The sequence below is a fragment of the Ovis aries genome, chromosome 8 (genome assembly GCF_016772045.2).
Source record: "Ovis aries strain OAR_USU_Benz2616 breed Rambouillet chromosome 8, ARS-UI_Ramb_v3.0, whole genome shotgun sequence".
Lineage (NCBI taxonomy): Eukaryota > Metazoa > Chordata > Mammalia > Artiodactyla > Bovidae > Ovis > Ovis aries.
The window spans coordinates 30,868,005-30,895,350 of NC_056061.1; the positions used below are offsets into that span (position 1 = coordinate 30,868,005).

At 39.0% G+C, this 27,346-nt stretch overlaps 1 protein-coding gene and 1 non-coding gene across 3 annotated transcripts in view; one reads left to right on the forward strand and one right to left on the reverse strand.

The window, feature by feature from the left end:
- Positions 1–27,346, reverse strand: part of CRYBG1 (crystallin beta-gamma domain containing 1) — a 225,633-nt gene that overhangs the window by 193,608 nt on the left and 4,679 nt on the right. The window lies entirely within an intron of this gene.
- Positions 9,458–9,564, forward strand: LOC114116256 (U6 spliceosomal RNA). The gene has a single exon (XR_003590245.1). It is a non-coding gene; the product is annotated as a U6 spliceosomal RNA (small nuclear RNA).

Sequence of the window (27,346 nt, forward strand, 5' to 3'; positions counted from 1 at the left end):
CCAGGAATGAAAATTGTGGTGTTCTAATGCTCAGCTTTTGCAGAATTTGGTCACTTAAAACAATCCCTTGATAACAACTTTAAGATAATCTTATCAGAGCATAAGAGAAGCTTGGAGGTTTGAAGAAAATGAAAATCTTGACCAACACATTCTGAATTATTTGTGATAAAGTGAAATGACAAGATGCAGAAATGATAACTGTTTAATGAACAATGAGCAGCAAACACCCATGAGTGTAAGATGCTATTTCGCACTTGGAAGATAGAAGACGCAGAACCTTCAGAAAACATGGAGTAAAGAAGACAAAGAGATAAACAATGTTAGAGACACTTATTAGCAAGGTTCAGAGATGCCCAAAAAATATGCTGTCAGGGAAGCTGATGTGTATAAAGTGTACAAGTTCCTAGTAAGATGCTTCTAGAAAGAGTGGCCAAAAAAGAGAAGAAATAGGAAATCTACAGAAGACATCTAAGTATGGAGTGTGTACATGTGGAGGGCACTGGCTGCTCAACCAGAGCCATGCAATCTTGGGTGATTCATCAGGAGCAAATAAACAAATATTTGCCTATCTTCCGCAGCACACACATACAGCACCTCACCCAGACTTGTCAGCTGTTCTCAATAGGTGTTTCTCAACCTTCTGATGAAGGCAGGAGACATTCTCATGCGGCAGTGGCGCAGAGTGAGGGAAACAGCAATCAGTATATTATAAAACGTAGTTTAGTTTCGTGAAATAAGACTGAAGATAAAACACCACCAATAATTTAGATAGACCACCTCAAATAGAAGTAACTGGCACTGTGAAATACTACTTATAAAATGTAGAAAATACTACTTGTCCCCACAGTTCATTCATCTATTAAATACTCACTGCATGTCTATTATATGGTAGGCAAAGATTTCCAAAACAGCAAACATAAAAGGACTATGAAAGAAAAAAATTGATAAATATATTTATATATATATATATATATACATATTCTTGGCATATGTAAAAGATATAGAAGAATGCATATAAATAATTTTTAAAAAATAGTCCATGTTCTAAAGCAGGTAAAATATTTAAATAGTCACATCATAAAATAAGGATATCAACTGGCCAGTAATTTTATGAAAAGGTGCTCAACATCATTAGTCACCAAGGACAAAAGATAAACTAAAACCACAGTGAGATATACTCTCAATCACCAGTGCACATCAGAATGATCAAAATGAAAAGGACAAAAAGACTAACAAGCAACCAGAACTCTAATTCACTACTACTGGGAAATTAAGTTTGTACAATCATTTTGGAAAATAGTTTGGAAACAGCTATTGAACAAAGCATATATTTGCCTTAGGTCCCAGCAATTTGAATTTTGAGTATACCAGACAGAAATGAGTACATATTTATGTTCATCAAAAGACATATACAAGAATGTCCATAAGAGCTTTATTCATCAAAGTGAAAAAAACTGGAAACACCCTGAAGGTCCCATGATGATAGAAGATATAAAATAAACTGTGACATAGCTGTATAATAGAATGTTATACAACTATTGCTACGCAAAGTATGGACAGTTCTTATAGATGTAATATTGAGTGAAAGCTAGACACACGCCATATGATTCCAATGATGTGAACATAAAAGTATTAAAATTAATTCATGGTGAACAGAACAGCAGTTATTTTCACATTGGGGATTGGGGGAGGAAGTGGGCATTGCACAAGAAAGCCTTCTGGGTGCTTTCATTGTTCTGTATTTTTATCTGAGTTGTGATTACCTGGGTGCATAAATACATAGAAAATAAACCAGCTGTACTAGTAATAAGTAATAGCTGTATAGGTTGCTACTTTGCTCTCTGTAAGCTATACCACAATTAGAAATGAAAGAAGAGAAAAGTAAAGTGAAGAAAGAGAGGATAGAAAGGGAGAGGAGGGGGCAAGAAAGCAGATGAGCACTCTTACAACATGCCACTGCTTCAGACACTGTGATTTAACAAGGAAGCACCATAGAACCTGCGGTAATTTCTGTAAAAATATTCTCTGATTTGTTACCAAGCTGTGATAATCCAGCATCTCTGAACAGTAGAATATTTGTTCTTTGGCAGTTCTGATCAGACTACAGCTTTCTTTATAGGTCTATCTTACAAACAATTCATCTTAATGTTATTTGTTCTTGAACAGTAACAGACTTTGGGGATAAAATTAAACTATTTACCTTGATATAGAGATTATTTTCCATTAAAATCACAGACATAAAAAAATAACTTATTTTGGCACAAGAGTGAGCACTTAAATTATTTTAATGTGGTGGTGTGTGGTAGTGGCGTGTGTTCAGTCGTGTTCAACTACTTGCGACCCCTTGGACTGTAGCCCTCCAGGCTCCTCTGTCCATGGGATTAAACAGGCAAGAATACTGGAGTGAGTTGCATTTCCTCCTCCAGGGGTCTTCCCGACCCAGAGACTGAACCCATGTCTCCTGCGCTGGAAGTGGATGCTTTATCACCGAGCCACCAGGGAAGCCCCAAATTATTTTAATAGTAATTATGAAATAAAGTCAATTTCCACGTTAATGACAAGTTACGGCAGCTGAAAAAAAAACCCCAAATCACAATCCAACAGAAACCTACCTCTCATCAAGCAAAAAACAAAGTGATAAAATATGCCCATATGTATAATAGATATATAATTCATAAAAATAAATGTCAAAAAGGACTCAACCATCTCTCACACAAAAAAAATTCAGCTAACACATGTTGTACAAATTACTTCAAATTCCTGCTCAAGAAAGAAAACACACTTAGAGCATATAAGAGGTAAATAATTACTATTTTTCTAAAATACAATTTAAGACAAACTAAAAAAGATAGGTGATCTCTGTCTTACCAGAATGCATTAAATTTTGAAGCAATTGGTTCATTTATTTCATAGCATATTTTAGAGGAAATTAATTTTGGCAAAATTTGATACACTACTAAGGTTCACAAAAAATTTTTAATTGGACACATAGACTTGGATTTTGTAAAAGAAAAGTGGTTCCATTCATCATGTAAAGAAAAAGCATATTGCCAATAAAAGCCCTCTGCCCACTCTAATTTAACTCCTAAACTAGAAAATACAGACACACTAGTATTAAAATTGGCAAAGGATATTCCACAAAAGAAGAAATACAAATAAATAGCCAAAAAGCACATAAAGTGACTTCTACTTCCCTAGTAATCAAATAAATACAAATCATACATCAAGAAAAAGCAATTTTTAATCTATAATATGAAAGATATTTTTTAAATTATGAAAGTGACAGATAAAACTATGAAGGAAGATTTGGGGAAAGGAATTTTAATTTGAGGTGCAACTTCCGTACTGAACAAAGGGTAAATAGATGAGCAAAAATATAAAGTACACACTGGGCAATTTAGAACTTGGTGAAACTGGTACCAACTCCATGCCAGTGCTTATTTTTATGCTTAGGTATCACTTTTTTTAAGTTTAGAAGTACTAAACATTCCTAGCTGTCACAGTAAAGAATTCTATTTTTATTTTAAAATGGATAAAACTGTATAAAAGACACTGATTTTTCTCTTAGATAGCCACTTCTATGGTATAAAGCTAGGGTTTTTATAAGATGGCTATAACTGAATACTGTTTCTTATATGGTGGCATCTTACTCTGATTATTAGGAGAGTACATAGAAATAAACAACTTGAGAAATAAACTTGCCAATCTGAACCTATAAAGTGAAAAGCATAATTCACAAGGCCATATATCAGATGGCATTTTTCTCTGCACACTGATGGTTGATACCAGAAAATACTACTACTCTACTCTAGAACAGAAGTGTATTCTGTGTTTATGAGTCTCCTGCTGAAAGTGAAATGTCTTAATACAGATAAAATTATATACTCAAGATATTTTTAAACCATAAAGATAGTTTGCTCTGAAATCACTAATAATGGAGCTAGAATGAAGAAACAATGGCCAACAATTTATGAAGAATATTTAGGTCCAAGCTGGGATAGAGGGAAGGGACAGGGTGGAAAAGGGGATCAAATCTCCCCTCCCTTCTTTGCATTTAAGCTCATTAGCTCTTGCATTAGCCCCAAGATAGTTCAGGACCCCTAAAATATTTGGAAGTGCAAAGATCTAGGTAGCAAAATTGTCCATAAAGTGATTTTCAGACTTTCAGGGAAGTTTTTCAACACATATAGAAAAGAAGTACATGTAATTCACCAGTCTCCTGTAGCTTAAGTTTGAACTTAGAAAAAAGCAGTCTTGGCAACAGATGGGCCTCAGATTTGGTGGGGTGACCTTATAACTTATCATCCAAACAAGGAACTTTTCAGAGTACAAGAGAGTGCTGATAATAAGACTACTGGGCAGGGGAGAAGAGAGAGGGTCGGCTATGAGTTTAGAGGAAGGGGCAGCAGCATCATGCTCCATGCCCAGTGAGGGAAGTGGAAACTGGAGACTTCCATCTCTCCTGCATATGAAAGGCAGGTTACCAGCTTAGCTTCCTTGGCCTTTTTTTCTTTCCTCACCTCTTATATCAAGATACTTCTTTCCATTCAGAATTCAAAGCATGTTGCAACTCCAGTTATAATTAATCTCACTGTGTGTGGAAATTCTGATAATTCAACACATTTTAAAAATCCCTACAACTTCATACTGCCATTTTATTGCTTTGCCAGTTTTCTAGCCTTTGTATTGGCCTCATGCAAAACTACCTTAACTAAACTATATTCCAAATCAAATTAGGGGCTTTAAGAGACAATCTATTTTAAGAAATTTTCAATAACAGTGTTCCTTATAGAATTCTCTTTTATAAGAATGCCCCAGAGAGAATCTGTTCTGAGTAAAAAGAAGTGTTATAATTCTCCCTATGGGTCTGTATCTAAATTAAGGACTGAAGTGTGTAACTTAGACCATTTCTTGTTTTACTGAGAGTATTAGAAAACTCAGTGCCAAATCTGAAGCCCAGTCATACAAGTGGGTGGGTCATTATGATCAGCAAATTTAGTCTTATTTCTTATTAACCTGGGTCCCACCTTTGTTTTTTCCTTGTTGTTTTACTGTATTTGTAAATCATGCTACTTTGTAATATTTCATGCCTCTTTAAGTCCTTGAAATCCTTCTTGGATTAAGATTCAGTTACAAGAACAAGAAGGAATGGGAACAGAGGAGACAGAGCAATTGTCTCCAAATGCTACTTTTGCTTTTAGTCAATGTCAGAATCAAATCTGGTTCCAAATCAACCTGTCTCAGTTCTGTCCCCTCTGAAGAACAAGGCCCAGGTGTCTGAGAAGCTCCTACGGGGCCAGAGGGTCACAAAAGATTCTCTGTGGCCTTGTTTAAACTCATGTTATTTCCCATCCTAAACAAAGGGGACACTAACCACCCACCATCAGGAGGCAGTGCCCTGCAAGTTGCCTCCTCCCAGAAGTGATGTGCCAAGCTGAGCTGCACACTTGCTCTCACCTGGTGCTGCATGGCCAACATTGCACATCTTCAGGAAAACTTTGTTGTTGCTGTAGTTTAGCTGTTAAGTTGTGTCCGACCCTGTGTCAGTTGTGACTCCATGGACTGTAGCCCACCAGGCTCCTCTGTCCATGCGATTTCCCACACAAGAATACTTGCCTTGTGACAAATGCAATTTATGAGCAAGGAAGCATTTTTTTTTCTTAGAGCAAAGCTTAGGTCACACACAGGGACAAGAACCACAATGACAGCTTTCCTAACTCCAACTAATCTCTCAAGCTTGCCAGTCCAGACAATCATCAACCACCTGGCTCAGAGCACTTTATGCACTGGAACACGTAGAAGACTGACTATGAAAAACTGCACGAGGAAGTTACCTGTGGCAAACCTGACAGATATGAACAACAGATGTGGAAATGAAGAGCTGATCAGAGGAAAAATATGTGTGACAAACCATATGATACATATCAGAGAGTCTTGTTAGAAATCCATTCATACCAGAATTTTTCATCTGTTGTGCTTTGCATTTTTTTAGGAGGTAAAGTCCGGCCTTCCAAAACCGTTCCTACTATTGTCGTTTGCCTAATTTCATTTACATATGTATATGTAAATGGGCTTCCCTTGTAGCTCAGTTGGTAAAGAGTCTGCCTGCAGTGCAGGAAACCTGGGTTCGATCGCTGGGTTGGGAAGATCCCCTGGAGAAGGAAATAGCAACCCACCCTAGTATCTTTGCCTGGAAAATCTCATCGACAGAGAAGCCTGGTGGACTGCAGTCCATGGGGTCGCAAAGAGTCGGGCACGATTGAGCAACTAACACTTATATATGTAAAAGGATCAAGACTTTACACACCTGCTATATTTGGCTCTGCAGTCAATGATTTTTGTTGCTGTTTAGTCGCTAAGTCATGTCCAACTCTCGTGATCCCATGGATTGTAGCCCACCAGACTCCTCAGTCCACGGATTTTCCAAGCAAGAATACTGGAGTGGGTTGTGACTTCCTTCTCCAGGGGATGCTCCCGACCTGGAGATTGAATCTGGGTCTCCTGAGTCTCTTGCATAGGCAGGCGAATTCTTTACCACTGCATCACCTGGGAAGCACTCAAATATTTATAAAAATTGTAAGCATAAAGTAATGAACTTTAAACTCAAGAGACCTGGGTTTGGCCCCAGGCAGCTGGGTGCCCTTGGGAAGACCTTTCTGAGATTTTTATATCCTAGTTCTCCTTGGGATAGACCTGTGGTTCTCAAATATTAATGACAGGTGGGTTAAAATGCAGATTCCTAGGTAGGTAGAGTCACTCAGTTTAGTCGCTAGGTTTAGTCACTCAGTTGGTCCGACTCTTTGTGACTGCATGGACTGTAGCCTGCCATGCTCCTCTGTCCATGGGATTCTCCAGGCAAGAATACTGGAGTGGGTTGCCATTCCCTTCTCCAGGAGATCTTCCCAATCCAGGGATCGAACCTGGGTCTCCTATATTGCAGGCAAATTCTTTACCAACTGAGCCACTAGGGAAGCAGATTCCTAGGCCCTACTCAAAAGCTACCACATTTTAATTCTTGAAGGTGGAGACAGGAGTCGGCTTTTTTCTCCAGGTGATTCTGATTTGGATATCTAAGCAACACATTTTCAGAAACTCTAGAGGAGAAGACCTCCTCGCATACTTTTAAAAAATCTGGAATATTCTGGTTCATAATTAGTTCAAGTTGACTTTTCAGCATCCTTTTCCCAAAGATCCTACCTCAAGAGTCCATCTGCCCTCTTGATTTTTTTTGTCTGCCTTTCATGGACTTGAAGACATAAGAAAATGATCACAAGAATTTCCCATTAGTCCTACCTGGGTATCAGTAATCTTGTAACAGACTTCCCTGGTAGTCTAGTGGTTAAGAATCCACCTGCCAATGCTGGGGATACAGCTTCAAGCCCTGGTCTGGAAAGATTTCACATGCTGTGGGGAAACTAAGCCCATGTGCCTAGAACCCTTGCTGTGCAGCAAGAGAAGCCACCACAATGAGAAGTGGCCCCCCACACTGCAACCAGAGAGTAGCCCCCACTCAAAACTAGAGAAGGCTTGCATGCAGCAACGAAAACCCAGTGCAGCCAAAAATAAATTTAAAAAGTAATAATAACCTTGCAGTGAGCAGATTACCTAATAGCAATATAGTCATGATGGCTTCATTATCATTTTCTTTCACAATATGACTAAATCAAGGACAATTATTCACTAGGGCATATTACTGTTAATAATACCTTTTTTAAAAATAATAAGTAAACAGATTATCAAAGGCCTTCTGCTAGCTTCTGCACACCAGTAGTACAGAAATCAGTTTTAAACACTTAGCTTTTAATTCTGGGCTAAATATTTAATTTTAATGATCACAAAATATGAAACAAGGTTACATTCCTAACAGAAATATAGCCATATTTCTAACACGTTTTCCCACTGTATAAACAGTGGCCACAGGACTGTAAAAGGTCAGTTTTCATTCCAATTCCAAAGAAGGGCAGTGCTGAAGAGTGTTCAAGCTACCATATAATTGCACTCATTTCACATGCTAGCAAAGTAATGCTCAAAATCCTTCAAGCTAGGCTTTGTAGTATGTGAGCTGAAAACTTCCAGATGTAAAACTTGGATTTATTGAAAAGGCAAGGAACCAGAGATCAAATTGCCAACATCTGTTGGATCATAGGAAAAGCAAGAGAATGCCAGAAAAACATCTACTTCAGCTTCATTGTCTAAAGCCTTTGACTGTGTAGGTCACAACAAACTGGAAAATTCTTAGAGATAGGAATACCAGACCACATTACCTGTCTCCCGAGAAATCTGTATGCAGGCCAAGAAGCAACAGTTAGAACTGGACATGGAACAAAGGACTGGTTCAAAATTGGGAAAGGAGTATGTCAAGGCTGTATATTGTCACTCTGCTTATTTAACTTACATGCAGAGCACATTATGCAAAATGCCAAGCTGGATGAAGCTCAAGCTGGAATCAACATTGCCAGAAGAAATATCAATAACCTCAGATATGCAGATGACACCATCCTAATGGCAGAAAGCGAAGATGAGAACTAAAGAGCCTCTTGATGAGTGAAAAACTTGGCTTAAAACTCAACATTTAGAAAACTAAAATTACGGCATCTGGTCCCATCACTTCATGGCAAATAGATGGGGAAACAATGGAAACAGTGACAGACTTTATTTTCTTGGGAATCCAAAAATCACTGCAGATGGTGACTGCAGCCATGAAATTAAAAGACACTTGGTCCTTGGAAGAAAAGTTATGATAAACATAGATATTGTATTAAAAAGCAGATATCACTTTGCCAACAAAGATCCATATAGTCAAAGCTTTGGTTTTTCCAGAGGTCATGTATGGATATGAGAGCTGGACAATAAAGAAGGCTGAGTGCCAAAGAATTGATGCCTTCGAACCACAGTGCTGGAGAAGAGTCTTGAGAATCTCTTAGACTGAAAGGAGATCAAACCACTCAATTCTAAAGGAAATCATCCCTGAATATTCATGGGAAGGAATAATACTGAAGCTGAAGCTCCAATACTTTGGCCACCTGATGCGAAGAGCTGACTCATTGGAAAAGACTCTGATGCTGGGAAGGATTGGGGGCAGGAGGAGAAGGGAATGACAAAGGATTAGATGGTTGGATGGTATCACTGACTCGATGGACATGAATTGGAACAAACTCTGGGAGATGATGAAGGACAGGGAAGCCTGGCATGTTGCAGTCCATGGAGTTGCAAAAAATTGGATACAACTGAGCTGGATCATTGAAAAAGCAAGAGAGTTCCAGAAAAACATCTATTTCTGCTTTATTGACTTTGCCAAAGGCTTTGACTGTGTGGATCACAATACACTGTGGAAAATTCTGAAAGAGATGGGAATACCAGACCACCTGACCTGCCTCTTGAGAAACCAGCATGCAAATCAGAAAGCAACAGTTAGAACTGGACATGGAACAACAGACTGGTTCCAAATAGGAAAAGGGTGCTTGCTTCGGCAGCACATATACTAAAATTGGAACGATACAGAGAAGATTAGCATGGCCCCTGCGCAAGGATGACACGCAAATTCATAAAGCGTTCCATATTTTTTGATTTGGGAGAATGGCATTGAAATATGTATACTATCAAGTAAGAAATGAATCGCAAGTCTATGTTTGATGAAGGATACAGGATGCTTGGGGCTGGTGCACGGGGATGATCCAGAGAGATGATATGGGGTGGGAGGTGGGGGGGGGGGTTCATGTTTAGGAACTCATGTACACTCGTGGTGGATTCATGTCAATGTATGGCAAAACCAATACAGTATTGTAAAGTAAAATAAAGTAAAAATAAAAATTAAAAAAAAATAGGAAAAGGAGTACGTCAAGGCTATATATTATCACCCTGCTTATTTAACCTATATGCGGAGTACATCATGAGAAACATTGGGATGGAAGAAGCACAAACTGGAATCAAGATTGCTGGGAGAAATATCAATAACCTCAGATATGCAGATGACACCACCCTTATGGCAGAAAGTGAAGAAGAATCGAAGAACCTCTTTAAAGTGAAAGAGGAGAGTGAAAAAGTTGGCTTAAAGCTCAACATTCAGAAAACTAAGATCATGCCATCTGGTCCCATCACTTCACGGCAAATAGATAGGGAAATAGTGGAAAAATTGGCTGAGTTTATATTTTTGGGCTCCAAAATCACTGCAGATGGTGACTGCAGCCATGAAATTAAAAGACACTTACTCCTTAGAAGGAAAGTTATGACCAACCTAGATAGCATATTAAAAAGCAGAGATATTACTTTCCCAACAAAGGTCCCTCTCATCTAGGCTATGGTTTTTTCAGTGGTCATGTATGGATGTGAGAGTTGGACTATAAAGAAAGCTAAGTGCCAAAGAACTGATGCTTTTGAACTGTGGTGTTGGAGAAGACTCTCGAGTCCCTTGGACTGCAAGGAGATCCAACCAATCCTTTCTAAAGGAGATCAGTCCTGGGTGTTCATTGGAAGGACCAATGCTGAAGCTGAAACTCTAATACTTTGGCCACTTGATGCGAAGAGCTGACTCATTTGAAAAGACCCTGATGCTGGGAAAGATTGAGGGCAGGAGGAGAAGGGGATGACAGAGGATGAGATGGTTGGATGGCATCACCGACTCAATGACATGAGTTTGGGTAAACTCCGGGAGGAGGTGATGGACAGGGAGGCCTGGCATGCTGCGATTCATGGGGTCACAAAGAGTCAGACACAGTTGAGCGACTGCACTGAAATGAGCAACTGAACAACAACAAACAAATAGCATTTATGTAGAAAGATTGATTTTTAAAAGCCAACTTCACCTAGAAAGTAATAGAGTTTTCATAAAATTGAGTGATGCTGAAAGAACAAGAATTTAATGCTTATGCCAAACGTTCTATTTTAAATTCCAGAAGTTTCAAGATCAGTCAGGGATACTGCTGACAGCTGGCTTGACTCTCCATAGAACCTGATAGGAAAAAATTCTGTTATCTCCTAGTGTGCTTTAACAACACCTCAGAGAATGTGTTTTCTCTATCAGAAAGATAGCTTCTACAAAATAAAAACATATTCCTTGTGAAGTTTCACCCTTTGCATCACAAAGTTCTCAGGGATGCTACTCCCTTTAAAGTGTCCCAGGTGTCGCCAGCCAGCAATCAGGCTCTACAGCTTTGACTACACTGATGGCATGTGCACTGTCAACACGTCTTTTTGCAACGTCTATGGCCTGCCTCCCAGATTCACGGTTAAGGTTAATAGGCACTCAGGAGCCCGCCCCTCCCTGGCTGCTACATGCCATTGTGTTTAGAGGCAGACAGGAAGTCTCTGCAGCTGAGGAGGGCTGCTGATCACTTCCTGGTGAACTGCTGCAGTGTCCCTGAGTGGTGCATCCTTCCAAAAGTGGATGCTAGAAACCACCACAATATTGTAAAGTAATTGGCTTCCAATTAAAATAAATTTTTTTTTTTTTAAGTGAATGCCTATCTACCTTCAGTTGGGGCACCAGAGGGCAGTAGTTTGGCTGTATTGCTCTGGCTGTACCACTGTAACCAGACAATGGCAGGCACTGCAACCCCCTCAGGATGTGGTGGCCGGGGACCCTGGACTTCCACCACCAGGGGGCTTTCTGGCCCCAGGAGCCCACACTGCCTGAGGCAGAAAGTGCCCTGTAGGAGCAGCTCTCAATCAGTGACTGGCAGAGCCTGCTCTTCTAATACTCCAGTTACCCTGGCCCAGGGATGGTGCAGCTCTGACTTCTACAGCGACATTCAGGATTTCCCAAGGGGACTAACCTCCATCCATGAGAGTGATCACTCCCCGTTTACTGGCTGGCTTCTCTTTCCTACTCATTCTTCACTCCCAAATCCTATCTGTACTTGAATCCTTGTCATAGAGTCTGCTTCTAAGAAAACCATCTTCTAGGAACCTTCCCACAGTCAATCTAGTGTCCCCTGGATGTGGTTTTTTAACATTTGGGACTGACTGGTGTGTAAATGTTGGAGATAACATATGTGTTTATGTCCTTCAACCTCCCCAGTAGCAAGCTGGAAAGCTCTAGACAAATAGAATAGGGAAGGAGTTAATTAAAATCCCTTAACTGTCCCACTGGTTCATTTTTCATATTTGAGGGAACTGAGCTCCAAAGAGGTGAAATGATTTGCATAAGGTAACACAATCAGCAAATAGCTGAATCAGGAGCAGAATTTAAACATTTTGGCCACAACCTCAGGGCTGAAAATACTTCATCCCTGTAAATAAAGTAGTATGCTATTTTATGAAGTCAAAAGAGACGTTATGACTATGTAGAAGCCAGACATAAAATTTCTACATTTTCTCCCAAGTTTTTGTTGTTAGTAAGGGCTTCTGGGGGCTTCCCCAGTGGCTCACCTGCAATGCAGGAGACTTGGGTTCGATCTCTGGGTCAGGAAGATCCCCTGGAAGGAAACGGCACCCTCTCCAGTATTCTTGCCTGGACAATCCCTTGGACAGAGGAACCTGGTGGGCTACAGTCCAAGAGGTTGCAAAGTGTAGGACACGAGTGAGCGACTAAGCACATATAGAGCTTCTAGGCTGCAAATCAGAGTGTTTGTAGATTCTTCAGTTTGAATTTTATGATCCAGTGCTGCATTAGTGAAATGATGATCAAACATAAATACACAGATGTATACATCTTAAGATTTTCCTCAAAACAGTATTCATATGATTTACCCTTTATGTTATATGTCTAAGGTAAATACATAACTCTTCTTAAAGTTTTCTTCTTTTCCCTTTTGCAAATATTCAAGATGTACAAGGTTCCTTCTCAGAAGAGGTGTAGAAACCATAATCTTGACAACCTACCTCTTGACTTTGATGGCTCTCTACTTTTCATCAAGGGACACGCTCACTGAAAAGGGTAGAAATAGCTACTTATCATTAGAACCAATGCCGTTTCCATATGTGCTAGACACTGCTATTTATTATACTTAAATCTTGACCAACTTTCCCGGAAAATGATAAATTCAAATATATAATTTGAGGACTTAGACAAGAACAAACCTTATAAAAGACCAAATTCACCCTTCCTAATATAAATGAGGAATCTAAGCCCCAGGAAAAGACAAATGATTTTACTGAACCAGCATGACCAATAATTAGAGACCCAAGTCTTCAGATTTCTGCTTTGGTTCTTTTCCCAACTCATTATTAATCATTTTTTAAAAAAAATTCACCTACACGATTGGTACAAAAATACAAAAGTTGTGACAGAAATAGCTACACTGCCTTATTACACTCTCCTCTCTGCACTAATAAACCATCAGACTCATGTAGGTGGCTGGTCCATCAGCCCTGTGATCCTTCTCCAGGCTTTAATGTTCAGGGAAATTGACTATAGCTTCTCTAGGTTCCTGTCCATGCCCAAGCCTTAGCATTGGGGCTCCAGAACCAGAGAATTCAATCAGACTTTTTCAAATAACACCTTCCCAAGAAGTTACCATGGAGATGTTTTTAACTGCTAAATATTTGAATTTCCTAAATATATTGTGTTCAATGAGACTTAAATTTCCACTTGGAGAAAAAAATGGAACTGAAGGTGTGTGTTGAGACTTGAATACAAGTAGCTCTGCTGGGAAATGTGTCTGGTGGAGTAACAACTGAGATTTTGCTTCACTGAAGTTGTACAAGTGAGGACAGCATCTTTGGCTATCAAACTCCAAACACTGAAATGTCCTAGAGACAACTGTCTTTCAGAAGAGCACAAAGTAGGTAAGAGTCAAACGACAATTCAACAGCCATCCATTTGGTACTAACATAAAGTCCATTATTTTCTATATATATAATTCTTTTCCAAAGATTATGTTAGAAATTTAATATTTATAATAGTGTAATATTTAACTAGAATGTAAAGATCAATATCTTATTCTACTAATCAAGTAAGTATTTTTTAATTTCCTTTTCTGCTAATACATCATTTTATTCCATTAGCTCGAGCATGTTAAATTTAAAAAGGGGAAAAAAAGAAAGGACATCACAATAAACCAATAAAGCTACAAACATTTTTTCCCCTATCAAATGTGCTGGGATATTTGTGGAGCTACCGTGGAAAGAGCACTGACTACAGTTCTGGAGTCCTGGGATACAGCGCTGACTTTCACTAAACAACTTCATGCCTCAATTGCTTAATCTGCTAAATGGAGACAACCAGACCCAACTACTTCTCAGAATTATCTGGGAATCCCCAAATGAGCTTCCTCTGTGAAATATGCTGTGTCTGTAAGATAAAGGTTGGCAGTGGCTGAGGAGGAAATATGGGTGTGTCCATCTGGCTACCACAATTCCCACAGGCACCGAAGTGGTACAGTGTGACGGAAAAAGGGAAGAAAGCCAAGGAGGAGGGGGCCCTGCACAGTGGCACCATGATCCACAGAGTCCCCACTTGTACCTCATCACTTTACACAGGGAACTGGATGGATATAGATGGGAGTGCCCCCTGTACCAGCTTCAGACCAGAACCCCAGAGATGGGGAGGAATGAACACAGAGGAGACTGGGATGGAGAAAAGAGAGGGCACAGTGAAGACTGCCATGTGTCCACTCACTTTTGAAAAGACCAAAGGAAAAGGAAAAATAATTTACAAGGCTTCCAGAAAAGATGTGGTGAGAACCAAGGGATGAGTCAAGGGATGATAGAGTTTACTGAAAGTCTCACAGTTCTCACCACACTTTCCCACACTGTTTCCAAGGAGTCTCTCAACAGCCTGGTTGTGGGTACCTAGGTAGGTTGGTAACATTCCCATGTTATTGGTTAGTAGCTGGAAGTTCAAAGAGTTTAGATAGCTTGCCTAAAGTTTTCTAACTTGTAACTGAGAAATACAGGATTAAGACCAAAGCCCTCTCAATTCTCTACTGCTAGGTTTTTTTTCTTTTCTGCCATCACTGGTCATTACTAAATGGCGAGAATTTTATACATTTAATTTTATGTGAATTATCCTTACTCTATACCTGTGGTAGAATATATTCACAGCAATTCACATTTCTAAGAGCATGAAATATAGACTGAATATCAAATCAACAGAGACATTTCCTAATATATATAAAATTTATTTTTTAGAAAGGTACTAAACTTTTCAGCAACTCCGTTGAGTCCTTGGATAAGCCTCAATACAGTGTCAGTCAGGGATCTGGTCAGTGATGACCCATTAGCCATGGATGACATTGTCATTCAACTGAAAAGATTTGTGAAGTAATAACAGTCCCTGGTAAGTTTGCTGAACCTTTTGGCATTTGTTCAGGAAAATAACACACTGAGATTTTGAAATGAAGCAAAAGCAAATGAAGTTAACTTTGCTACATGTTTTGCTTTTTATTTAAAGACTAAGAAAATTATCACTCATACAGGAGGAATTCCAAAAGCATGGCATCTACTCAACTCACAATATTCTGAGAATGCTTTCTATAAGGAAGAGATCATGAGAAACATGTAGATGGAGAAGGAATATATAAGTGGATATAGATGGCCATACACATATGAATATTCAAACTGCCAAGAACAGGAGGAAATACATAAGGGATGAACCACAAAATCCCAGAATGAAAAGAGAAATGAAACTATTGAACCAAAAATATTCAAATGCAAGAAAAGAACCGCCAAAAGAACATTTGGCAGCTAAGGCATCCTCCTTATCTTTTAAGTACAGGTGTTTAACACAGTGCATGGAAGACTTTATTGCCCCCTTCTCTCTGTTCCAAAAGCAATTTGCTTGTATCTTTATGACAGTAATTTAATTCAATCTAGCACCAGCTTGGTCCTGACCTAACTAAACTCCCTATTCCAATTCTGAATGGTCTTTTACCCTTCTTCAGTGCAAAACTCTAAATATAATAATAATAAAAACAGATGGTTTATCCACATCACTACAAATGAATCAATTTCATTCCTTTTTGTGACTGTTTGTATCATTGCATATATGCACCACATCTTTATCCATTCCTCTGACCATGAACATTTAGGCTGCTTTCGTGTCCTGCCTATTGTAAACAGTGCTGCAATGAACACTGGGGTAGACAGAGAAAGACAAATATCATATATTAATACATTCATATGAAATCTAGAAAACGGTACTAACGAACCTATTAATATTTACAGGAATAAAGATGCAGACGTGGAGAACAGATTGGTGGACACGACAGGTGAAAGAAGAAGGCGGGATGAACTGAGAGAGTAGCACTGACATACATACACTACCATGCGGGAAACAGCTGGTGGGAAGCTGCTGTGTGACCCAGGGAGCTCAACTCAGTGATCTATGATGACCTGGGGGTGGGGTGGGGGGCGGAGGGAGGGGATATATGTACACTTACAGCTGATTCGTGTGTTATATGGAAAAACCTAATATTGTAAAGTGATTATACTCCAGTTAAAAAATAAAAAAATATAATAAAAAGAACATATCACTCAGATTTAGATGATGTCAGACAGGATTCCAGAAGGGGACAGATGGCACACGCAGAAGAGATGATAGAAAAGTGTTTGAAGAACTATTTATAAGATGAGGGCCGGTGAAGGAAAATCAATACGAAACAGTGGAGCAGCCCAGGGCTCCCAACAGCAGGAAATCATTACTACTTCTAGACAGATAGGCAAGGGAGAGCATGAGTTCTGGATCAGGTAGATCTGAGCTATAGAAGAGGCTGTAGCCTTCAGCAGAGTAGCAAAGCCACCACCACGCTCCAGTACCACCTCCTGCTCCTGCCCTCTCCTCCAAAGCCTCCCACTGGCTGAACCTAACTAGAAACCAGAAAGCAGGAGAGCTGGGTCCACACAGTCTATAAATAAGCCCTCGGGAGCACAGAGGAGGGTGGAGAGTGGAGCTGGAAGGGCACACAGAGACCAGCCAGAGACTGAGGTCTCACCGAGATGCCCACTGCCGCATTTATGATGAAAAATCAGAAAGAACCTAAATGCCCAGCAACAGGGGAATGACTAAGAAAATTGTTTTACATATTTCAATGAAGTGAAAATGTGCTTTTATCTTAGTGAAAAATAAAACAGGATATAAAAACATCTAAATTGCTGCCTTTGTAATTTCATTTTTAGTTCTACATTATATGAAAATACATACAGAAAAAGAAAAGAAAGTGTTATTCATATGGTTATTAAAGCCGCCAAAACAGCTAAGGCAGATGTGGTCTACAGCAACAAATCAAATTAGTGTCTCAGTCACAAAAGAACAGTCCCTTTGAAGGTTCACTAGTCTCACTGCTTCCGTAGAACTGGACAGAACATTTTAAAAGCGGGCATCAACCAATCAAGCCTTTTCAAGGAAGGTAAAATGATACTTTGCGGACCTGGAATCCAATTCATATGAAGAACAGGAGAGTGACCTAGGCACATTTCTCTTACTTTCCATAGTTTGTATCACACTTTCCTCCTCCCCCTACCAGCTCTTTAAACAAGGTATAAAGAGAGGTCTGTATAATGACCACTTTAACCACTAGAGTATGCCTCCCTCACCAAGTCATTCAAAATGAAAACATTTCTAAACCCTAAAACGAAATTTTGGTATCTTGTAATAACATAAAATTTGTAGGCATATTCTGGATTTTTCTCTCTCTCATCCCTCCCTGCTTTGTTGACGTTCTAAGCACATGCACAGTTTACCAAGTAAGTAATCTAGCACTGACTATAGATATGAGCACATATTTGTGTGTATACACAATACATGGGCATCTCCAGCAGTTCAGATGGTAAAGAACCTGCCTGCAATGTAGGAGGCCTGGGTTCAGTCCCGGGGTTGGGAAGATCCTCTGGAGAAAGGAATGGCTACCCACTTCATTATTCTTCCCTGGAGAATTCCATGCACAGAGGAGCCTCGTGGGCCACAGTCAGATAAAGTCAGATACAACCAACCGACTAACACCTATACACACTTACAATACATGTATGCATACACACTAAGTAAATATACGTACATTTATGTGTGTAAACAGATACACTGAGTGTGTGTATATACACACATACATTCCAGCACTAAGTACTTACACATATATATCCACAGAAGAAAGTATTTATAAATGTGTATATATGTCCACGAATATATACCCATAGAAGAGATAGAACATTATCAAGTAGTCTTTAGAATCCCTTCAGCCATATCAGTGTTGAGAGTGCTCAAAAATCATAATTCCTCCATCTCCAAGAGTCTTAATTCTTTTCTCTTTCAGTCTTGGTCATGTACATGTTTGAACATTTACTCTTCTCCCTTATTTTAATGGCAAACTTTTCACTATTTTAATGGTGAATATTACAGTCTTTAGAAAAAAGAATGAGACTGAGTTTCCCAACAATAAAGCTTGAACTAGTTTGCCAGCCCATTCTACAGAGCCTCACACCTAGCAGGTGTCCATATATGTTTGTTTAATAAATGAATTACACAAATGCATTTTCACTGTCACTTGCCTTCCTGAGTGTGACAGACACAGACACTGAAGACCATACATTAAGACAGCCTTTGATAGAGGTAACAAACATCTGCTTAATTACTTGAGTCACATGAAACAAGCAAACTCAATGCTTCAATTACCATTATCACTGGATAACTGTTTTTAGAGTTGGAGAAGGTTTTACAATAAGCAGAACTGAACTGAGAGTGTGGTTCAAGATCAAGCACCAAATTTCCGGTTTTACTCTGGAAATTAGGCAGTACTAATAACTACAGTAATTTATGCTTTAAAATAACTACAATAAATCTAAATACCAGAGCAGATGGAAAAGGGGGCTTCCCTGGTGGCTCAGCAGTAAATAATCTGCCTATAATGCAGGAGACCTGGGTTTGATCCCTGGGTTGGGACAATCTCCAGGGTTGGAAAGATCCTCTGGAGAAAGGAATGGCTACCCACTCCATTATTCTACCCTGGAGAATTCCATGGAGAGAGGAGCCTCATGGGCTACAGTCCATGGGGTCACAAAGAGTCAGATACAACCAACCGGCTAACACCGACTAACACGCAGTGGCAACATACTCCAGTATTCTTGCCTAGGAAATCCCGTGGACAGAGGAGCCTGGTGGGCTACAGTCCGGGGTTGCAAAAGAGTTGGTCATGACTTAGTGACTAAACAACAACTGGAAAAAGAAATTCACTCTAAGTTAGTTTTGTGCATGTAATAATACTCATAGAAATTAGTGAACATTCTTAAATATAATTTTGAAAGTACCTCCAATACAAAAATGTCAAAATTCAGTTTTCAGAGAAATGAGCACTAAAGACAAACTCACTAGCTTCCATAAAGAAAGATTATTTAAAGGGTTTTCATAATCCTTTAACATCAAACTCTCTAGCTTTACAATTTTCAAGACAGTGTTTCCTATAAATTTGGAGTTTTGGTCATCAGCACCTCTTTCCTCTTTTAGGGCTATGGTTAATCTTGGTGCAAAGTGAAAATCCTCAACATTTGCCACTTCAGACTCCTTTGCATACTCTGTGAATCATCCCAGCAACAGGCAGTAAGACTTGGTGGTTTTGAGAGTAGACTGGAAATCAGGTGCAACAAGTTTAGTCAACACTTCAAGGACTGAGTCACTGATTCTCAGCAGAATTATCTCAAAAGTTCCCAGGGAAACCATGATGCCCTATAGACTTCCCAGCATGAATTCTTCATTCTTGGATATTCCCCTTCTCTAAATGGGACATGGTAGAGTGCAGATAATTAATAAGGAGAAATTCTTCTCTTCCGGTCTTTGAAAAAGTGACAGTTCTGAGTGTAAATGCATAACTACATTTCTGTTGGATGCTGCTGTTCTTTAGCTAACCACCTCCCCTATTCTCTCTCTCTCTCTCTCTCCCCCAACCAATCATTTGTTCAATTAGCTTTAGTCTTCTCATGGCATAGTGAAAATATTATGAACTTCAGAATTTGAAAGACCTGGGTTCAAATACTACATTGTTATTTACCAGATAAATCAGTTTGGGCAAGCTACTTCCCCTCTTTCAGGTTGTGTGTTCACAATTGGAAAGATGGGGGTAAAATCACCTACTTAGATGAGCTATTATGAAGATTAAATGAGACACACCAAATATAAAAGCAACTGCCACCTGACAGGTAATCAATAATTCAAGCCCTTTCACCTATGTATTCTTGGCAGAAGTTCTTATATTTACTTAATTTATAGGAGAGGCTGGGAATGATTGATCTGAGGAGAACTGTCCTCCTTCATACCCCCCACCAAGCCCATTTTCCTCTGAAAACATACCCAAACACAATTGGTTGTCTTTTGCTTTTTGTTGATTAGTTCTTGGGTGGCATGAAGATAGACACTGCTGCTTTCCTTTGTTTAACATCTGCTGGCTTTGTAAATTTGTGGACTTCTAACCAGAGTATAATTATACACACAGAAAAGCAACCATGAGTTCTGTAGAGAATAAGGAAGTTGATGCATAAATTCCTGAGGAGTACCTCTGCAGGGAAACTACAAGATGAAGCAAACACAGCTTCAATGCATCAATGGTTATCACCTAGATCTAGGACCAGTTGTTCCCTTATGGGCATAAAAAAGAGCTTTAATAAGTGAAATAACAAGGAAGGGTACAATCAAGCACCAACAATGCACCAGCTACTATGACTTCTAGGTCAAAGTACTTGAAACCTCTCATGGGGTGAGATTAGAACAATCACAACATGCCAGCTGGTAAAAGTCAAAACTTGAACCAATGCCAGATATTCAGTCATACTTTGCTTTTATCCTGAAAAACAAAATCCAAATTCTAGGCTTAGACTAACTTGTTTAAGCATGTTTACTGACACACATGGGAATACAAATGTTCTTGTTTCTATCGAAAGTAGGCTCCAGGGAAGAATTCTTGATTGATAATTGAGTCTATTCCAGTCAAATTTGTTTTGGGGAGTTAATACTAAGAGAGTATAGTCTTGTAACCCCACCCTGGAGCAACTACATTTGCTTGCTTTGCAGATAATAACAGCAAGGTAATATTTCTTACAGATAAACAACAATCACTTAGTTCTCAGAAGGAAAACAGTAGGGATGGGAGCCACCCTCTGCAAGGGACCAGAGCCAAGAATGTCTGCAAGGCCTGGGGGTGCCTCTACTGCACAGGCTTGAAAAGGGCTGGTTCTAGGTTTGCACATGGCAGGTGTGATAAAGGAGACACTGTATTTCAACCTAAATTTCATCAGTGTGATTCAAATATCTTAACTGTTTCAAATAGCAGATGGAAAAATAATCAAGTTGAGATTTTATAGGATATTTTTTAAATTCATCAGTATTATCAAAACATTTAAATAAGATCACAAATAAAATATATTACCTGTCAGAGCACCATCAATTTGTCAAGCCCCAAAAGGGCATTCTTGAATGGGTACAATATGGATAGACTCTATAAAGAATATTTTACTATTATAAAATATGGTTTATGCAAACTTTATACATTTTTTTTGAAAACATGATTCAAGTTATTGTGTGTGTGTTGGGGTTCTGGGGTATTTTCTTTTAGATGGTAGGTGACATACTAATTATGTCTGAATTCTGGAACTCTGTAAGTATTCAATATGCCAGTAACTAGACTATGGTAACAACTCAATCTGGGGATCAGACAGTCTCATAGTTACTGGTTTATGAATTCAGGGAAAGATTTCCAGGAGAATAGTCATCAGGAAGTCAAATGAATCAGCTGGACTCCTATCAAAGGTGGGTACAGTCCAGGAATAGAGAAGTATAGTCTATAACCCAAGAGGACCCAGACCGACCGCTGAACAGAAGCCAGAAAACCTGATTTTATTCCTGCTTCCTCCACTTACATTGCATTCTTTGAACCTCAATTTCCTCATCTATAAATGAGGGGGGTCTGGGCTATTGCACGGAACTATTACAAGCCTCAAGTAGAATAAAATACCAGCCATAGTTTATAATCCTTGATGTGTAAGATCAACATAAGGTGAAACTTGTATTGGTTAGCAGGGAATACTCAGTGATAAATCAGAAACTAAAATGAAAGATTCAAGCAGCAGGACCTCTAGAGACCTAATTAAGGTCACCCCTAGCAGTTCTCCTTGAGAAATTCTGACACCCCACTTAGCCTAAGCAGCAACTGCAAATTTTCCAGGCCACCTGGCTAGTTATCTTTGACTGTGCGTGCAAACCACTGTCCTGGCCTAGACTGTACTGGGAGGGAAGAGGGTGTACCAACCAAGCCCCCCTCCAGGTCATGCTGTTTCTTGAGAAAGCTTGGGCAGAAGCTCCAGACTCAAGATCTTTAGTCATGTTCCTTTTGTATATAATATACACTTTAGAATTTCTGCTTTAAAATTGCTTTTCTTCCAAGATTTTAGTGCACTTATATTTTAATGTATTTATATATATTTTCTCTTCACTACTTAATATAGAAATTGTTTAGTATCAAAAGTTAATTTGTTTTCCTATGTACATTATAATTTCTGCTTGCCAAATTTAGAGCTTAACTATACTTACTGTGGGAATACAAAGAAGGTAGCACTAGCCAGTGCTTTTAATTTGTAGTGGTTAACTGCAGGACTCATGACCATCAGCTGGAGGACTGCAGCCCAACCCTTATGAGCTCTGTGATGGTCAAATTACCCTACCCCTCTGTGCCTCATTCTTTCTCAAAATAGGAATAATAGTACCTGCCTCCCCAGGATGTTATGAATTAACTGTGGTGAGTTAATATTTGTAAAATGTTTAGAACAGTGTCTGAAACAGTGTATGTAAAATAAACTGCATCTTTCAATAAAATCTTGATGGAAAACAGTGTTTTCATAGACATGATCTAAAATTATTATAAATTGAATGCTCCTTGTATTTTCTTGCTTTATTCATAGCACATATTATTTTGCTTCTTGAACCCAATTTTAAGATAAAGAACTATCTAACTAGAGAATCCAAAGGCCTATCAGGAATTTATGCTATTGCTGATTAACTGATTTGGAAAATTTAAGATATGTATTAAGCATAGTATCTTTATGCAACTGCTGGCCAGATCTCTTATCTGAATCTCTCAATCTTCAGATTGCCACAACCCTGGCTTCTAACAGATGACACTCAGTCAGGGGGGGTGACTTGAAATGGGGTAGAACATTAAGAAATACAGTCAGCAGCCAACTTCTTCACCACAGAATATTTTGCCAAGCTTACCAGTAACTTATTTTTACTCATTTCACTTCCATACATGGGAAGGTTAAAAAAACAAAAGGCATTTGTTAATTCTGTGTTTCATTTTTCTGTGTCAGCGACAGGTTCAACCTGTCTTTGTCTTGTCTGTAACTTGTAGATGAGAGAAACCGGGGATACCACAAATGGATTTAGGATTATCTGCCCCACTTGTGTGTCTCAGGGTCTCCTGGTACTTTGTCAAAATGATCCCTTGTTGTGAAGGGTGTCTGTCATTGCTTCACTCCCATTGCATAGGCCAATCCAGAAAGCACACAGTTCTGTAAAGACAGCACTAAGTAAGTGTTCATTCTCTAGAATGAAGGCATCTTATGAAGCTGAAGCTGTAGAGGTATTCTGATGAGGCATTTGGGTTGACCCAATGCAGCTGTGCTTTAAGGAAACAATAAATGAACTAATGAGACTTGTAAACAATTGGCCTTTCTTGCCAACATCCACACAAGTGTCAGCTATTGAAATATACTTTAAAACTCACTTTGGGACAAGATACTGAATTCACATTTCAACCCTCTCTTGGGTAAAAGTCCAGAATTCATTTTGCATAGTGAATATATGAAAAGACATCAGTTGGATATGCCAGGCAATTTGGGATGAAAATAAACATAGGTTGTTTTAAGGAAGAACACTTTGCTTATAGAACACAAGCAATGCTAGATTCTTCTTAAAAGAGGCTCCAGAATCATCCTGACAGAACTGTGTAGACACCAAGTTACAAGAACCGTTCATTTTCAGTCTGTAATTTTAGAGTATCAATATCATGTTTACATATCATTTCAGTGAAGGTTTTCAAATCAATGTCATAATTGAAGCCAGTCTTTTTAAAATTTTTTATGAAGCCCAATCTTTATTCCTAGGTGCCAAAATATGACAGAAGAGCTGAGATAATCTCAAGTTCTAGATATTTTAAATATTTAATATTTAAATAGAAAATTATTTATGCATAATCCTGACTACACAATTCTCTTTTGTTTTAAATGTCACTATGAAAATAAGTTTCTGTGATTTTCCTTTTGGCCCAGTATTGGATATAGTTTAAGACAATCAAAATTTAAGAAGATTTAGAGCCTTTGATGATCTCTATATGAGAGAATAAAAATTCTCATTAATTATTCAGTATGAGTAAAACTTTTTAACGAGAGAAAAAAATTTCTGCTCCTTGAAGATAATCCTTCTCCTGACCTCAATGCATTGGACTAAATCTTCTGTTTCTACACTTAATGCATGATATGCTGCTTTATTCATGCACACACCCCTCCTCCACTAGACTACAGGTTTCTTTGGAGCAGAGATCATCTCTAATTTCATTGCTCTTTTTCCCCAATGTCTGATACAGAGTAAGACCTCAGTAAGTGTTTGTTGGACTTAAACTTCTCTTTAAATTCTGATTGATAATCATTTCAATAGGATACAGAAGGGAATGTTTTACCAAAGCATAATTAGCATTAATCCTAGAAAAATGATTCAGTAGTCAGGTTGCATTGCTTTTCATGAACAGGTTCTCTAAATCTTCTTACAATAGGTAAAACATGAAAGGGAGATTAAACAATTATTTGATAAATTTTTTCAAGGTAAACAGAAATGCATACAGTTCAAGACTCAAATAATCTCACCAGACAATTTTTTTCAAAGAACTAAATCATTTTTTTCTGCAAGGACATCCCTAAAGTACAACTGACCACTTAGGTGAGTGAAGAGTTAAGACAGGTAAGTGTTCTTAATGTTCATAGTAAGATGGGCATTTTGAATGGATATTAGGAGCTAGACAGTTTCAATATCAATATCTTTGCTACATTGCTTTAATCATGGATGAATAATAAAGCAGTGATTCATTGCCTCATCTTTATAAATAAGATTTATAAGTGAAAACTAAAGGAAAAGGAAATAAACCCAAGCACAGAAGTACTAACAGTCTCCAAAAGTGTTCATGTCACTTGGATGTGGACTAAGAAGATTAAGGCTAAAAGTGTAGAAATAGAGTAGATAAAGCAATAAGGTGGCAAAGAATTATCCTATACTAAACTCAGACTCCAAAACTGCTTCAGGAGAAATACCACCAACTTCAAATATAAACTTTACCTTTGACTTCATAAGTCAGATATATTAAGACTGTTAAGTCTTGAACGCACAAAGGCCGCCCTTTTACAACTACAAAGGTATTTCCAGACACCCAAAGGTACTTCAGGTCTTGACATACCTGGTTATAAACTTCTGGACTTCTGAAGTTGTTTAACTCCACTTACAAGGTCAAGTGGCTTTATGAACGCTACCACCATCACTAAGCAGACAACAATTACAACACCACCGCCATAATCGCTCCCGCTCTACCTTGCATCTGTCTAGCACCTGCTTTGCACTGGGCCCTGGCCCAGGTGTTTCATATAGATAGTATTTAACCCTCAGAAAGCCCCAGACGGGATGTTGTTTTCTCCATTTTACAGGTGAGGAAGCTGAGGCTTAAAGACTGAGGCTTACAGAACTTATCCCAACAGCAGAGGCAAACTTGAAGCTGAGTCTTTCCTATACCACAGCCGAGGGCTCTGTCACTGCAACTTGCTCTCAGAGGTATTTCTAAGCCTCTGTTATCTTCCAGGCACCGTGCTAGTAATTTTAAATATATATTTAGAAGTCTCCAAAACAATGCCAAGAGGTAGGTAGCAGCTCATGAAATTGAGGCTAGAGCAGGAAAGAAACTCCTCCAGGAGCTCACAGGTAGTAAGTGACAAGGCTAAAATTTAAATACCTGCTTTATCAATGGTGAAAGAATATAAACCGAAAATTTCAAAGTCTTGCTTTTGGCATAAACTAAATAAGGGAAGTAACCTGGTACCTATTAACCAGTTTAGATGCACTATTAGATAAAACAAACCTAGGCTTATCTTGGAGAAGGTGATGGCACCCCACTCCAGAACTCTTGCCTGGAAAATCCCATGGGCAGAGGAGCCTGGTAGGCTGCAGTCCATGGGGTCGCTAAGAGTCGGGCAAGACTGAGCGACTTCACTTTCACTTTTCACTTTCATGCATTGGAGAAGGAAATGGCAACCCACTCTAGTGTTCTTGCCTGGAGAATCCCAGGGACAGGGGAGCCTGGTGGGCTGCCATCTATGGGGTCACACAGAGTCGGACACAACTGAAGCGACTTAGCAGCAGCAGCAGGCTTATCTAGCTATGTCCTTTTTGTTAGAAAATAATTAAACCTGTTTAGAGTTCTAAACACTAAATCAGTCACAAAAGATGGAAAAATGAAATCAATCAAGTCATGAACACTCTACAGTTTCAGAATGTTTCCAATGATGGTTCTTTTTCTCGTGAAATAAAACAGTTTATCCTCACAACCCTCTAGTGATTTATACAGTCTAAGGAGTGAGTTGTTTTCCTGTTACAGTAGGAAAATGTCCATGCAAAGACAGAAAAACTAGGCAATGTTTGACAATCTCAAAACTTGAACCTATGCATCCTGAAACAAGGATGCTCTGCTCTCTGGTGTTGGTTGCATTTTTCCTCCACATGAAATCAAGTCTGCTGATTTTCAGAGGATTACGGCCATCACCTGAGTCTGGCTTCCTGTGGAGAGCATTAATGTTTGCTTCTAGGTTTGGAGTTCAGATGGAGAGTGATCGTTTTTAATTCACTCTATTGACCTTTAGCTCAGAACTCATTTCTAATTAAAACAACACTGACTAAGGAAAATAAAAGTGAAGCACTATTTTCATCATATAGCAGAAAATAAATCATAAAATAACCACTCAAAATTATAGGCAAGATAGTAATAAGAAAAAGGAGAAATAGCTCCCATTTACTGAGTGCTCACAATGTGCTAGTCACTGTTTTGAGTGTTTGACAGCCACTAACTTATATTTTATAACAACTCTTATTATGCCCCTTTTATGGATGAGAAGACTGAAGCACAAAGGATAATAACTTTCCCAGGATGACACAGCTAAGTGTCACAGTAAGTAGAACAGGGATTTAAACCTAGATATAGAATTCCCCTGGTTTGCTTCCTGTGTCAGGAAGATCTCCTGGAGAAGGGATAAGCTACTCATTCCAGTATTCATGGGCTTCCCTGGTGGCTTGGACAGTAAAGAATCTGCCTGCAATGTGGGAGATCTGGGTTCAATCCCTGGGTTGGGAGATCCCCTGGAGAAAGGAAAGACTACCCACTCCAGTATTCTGGCCTGGAGAATCCCA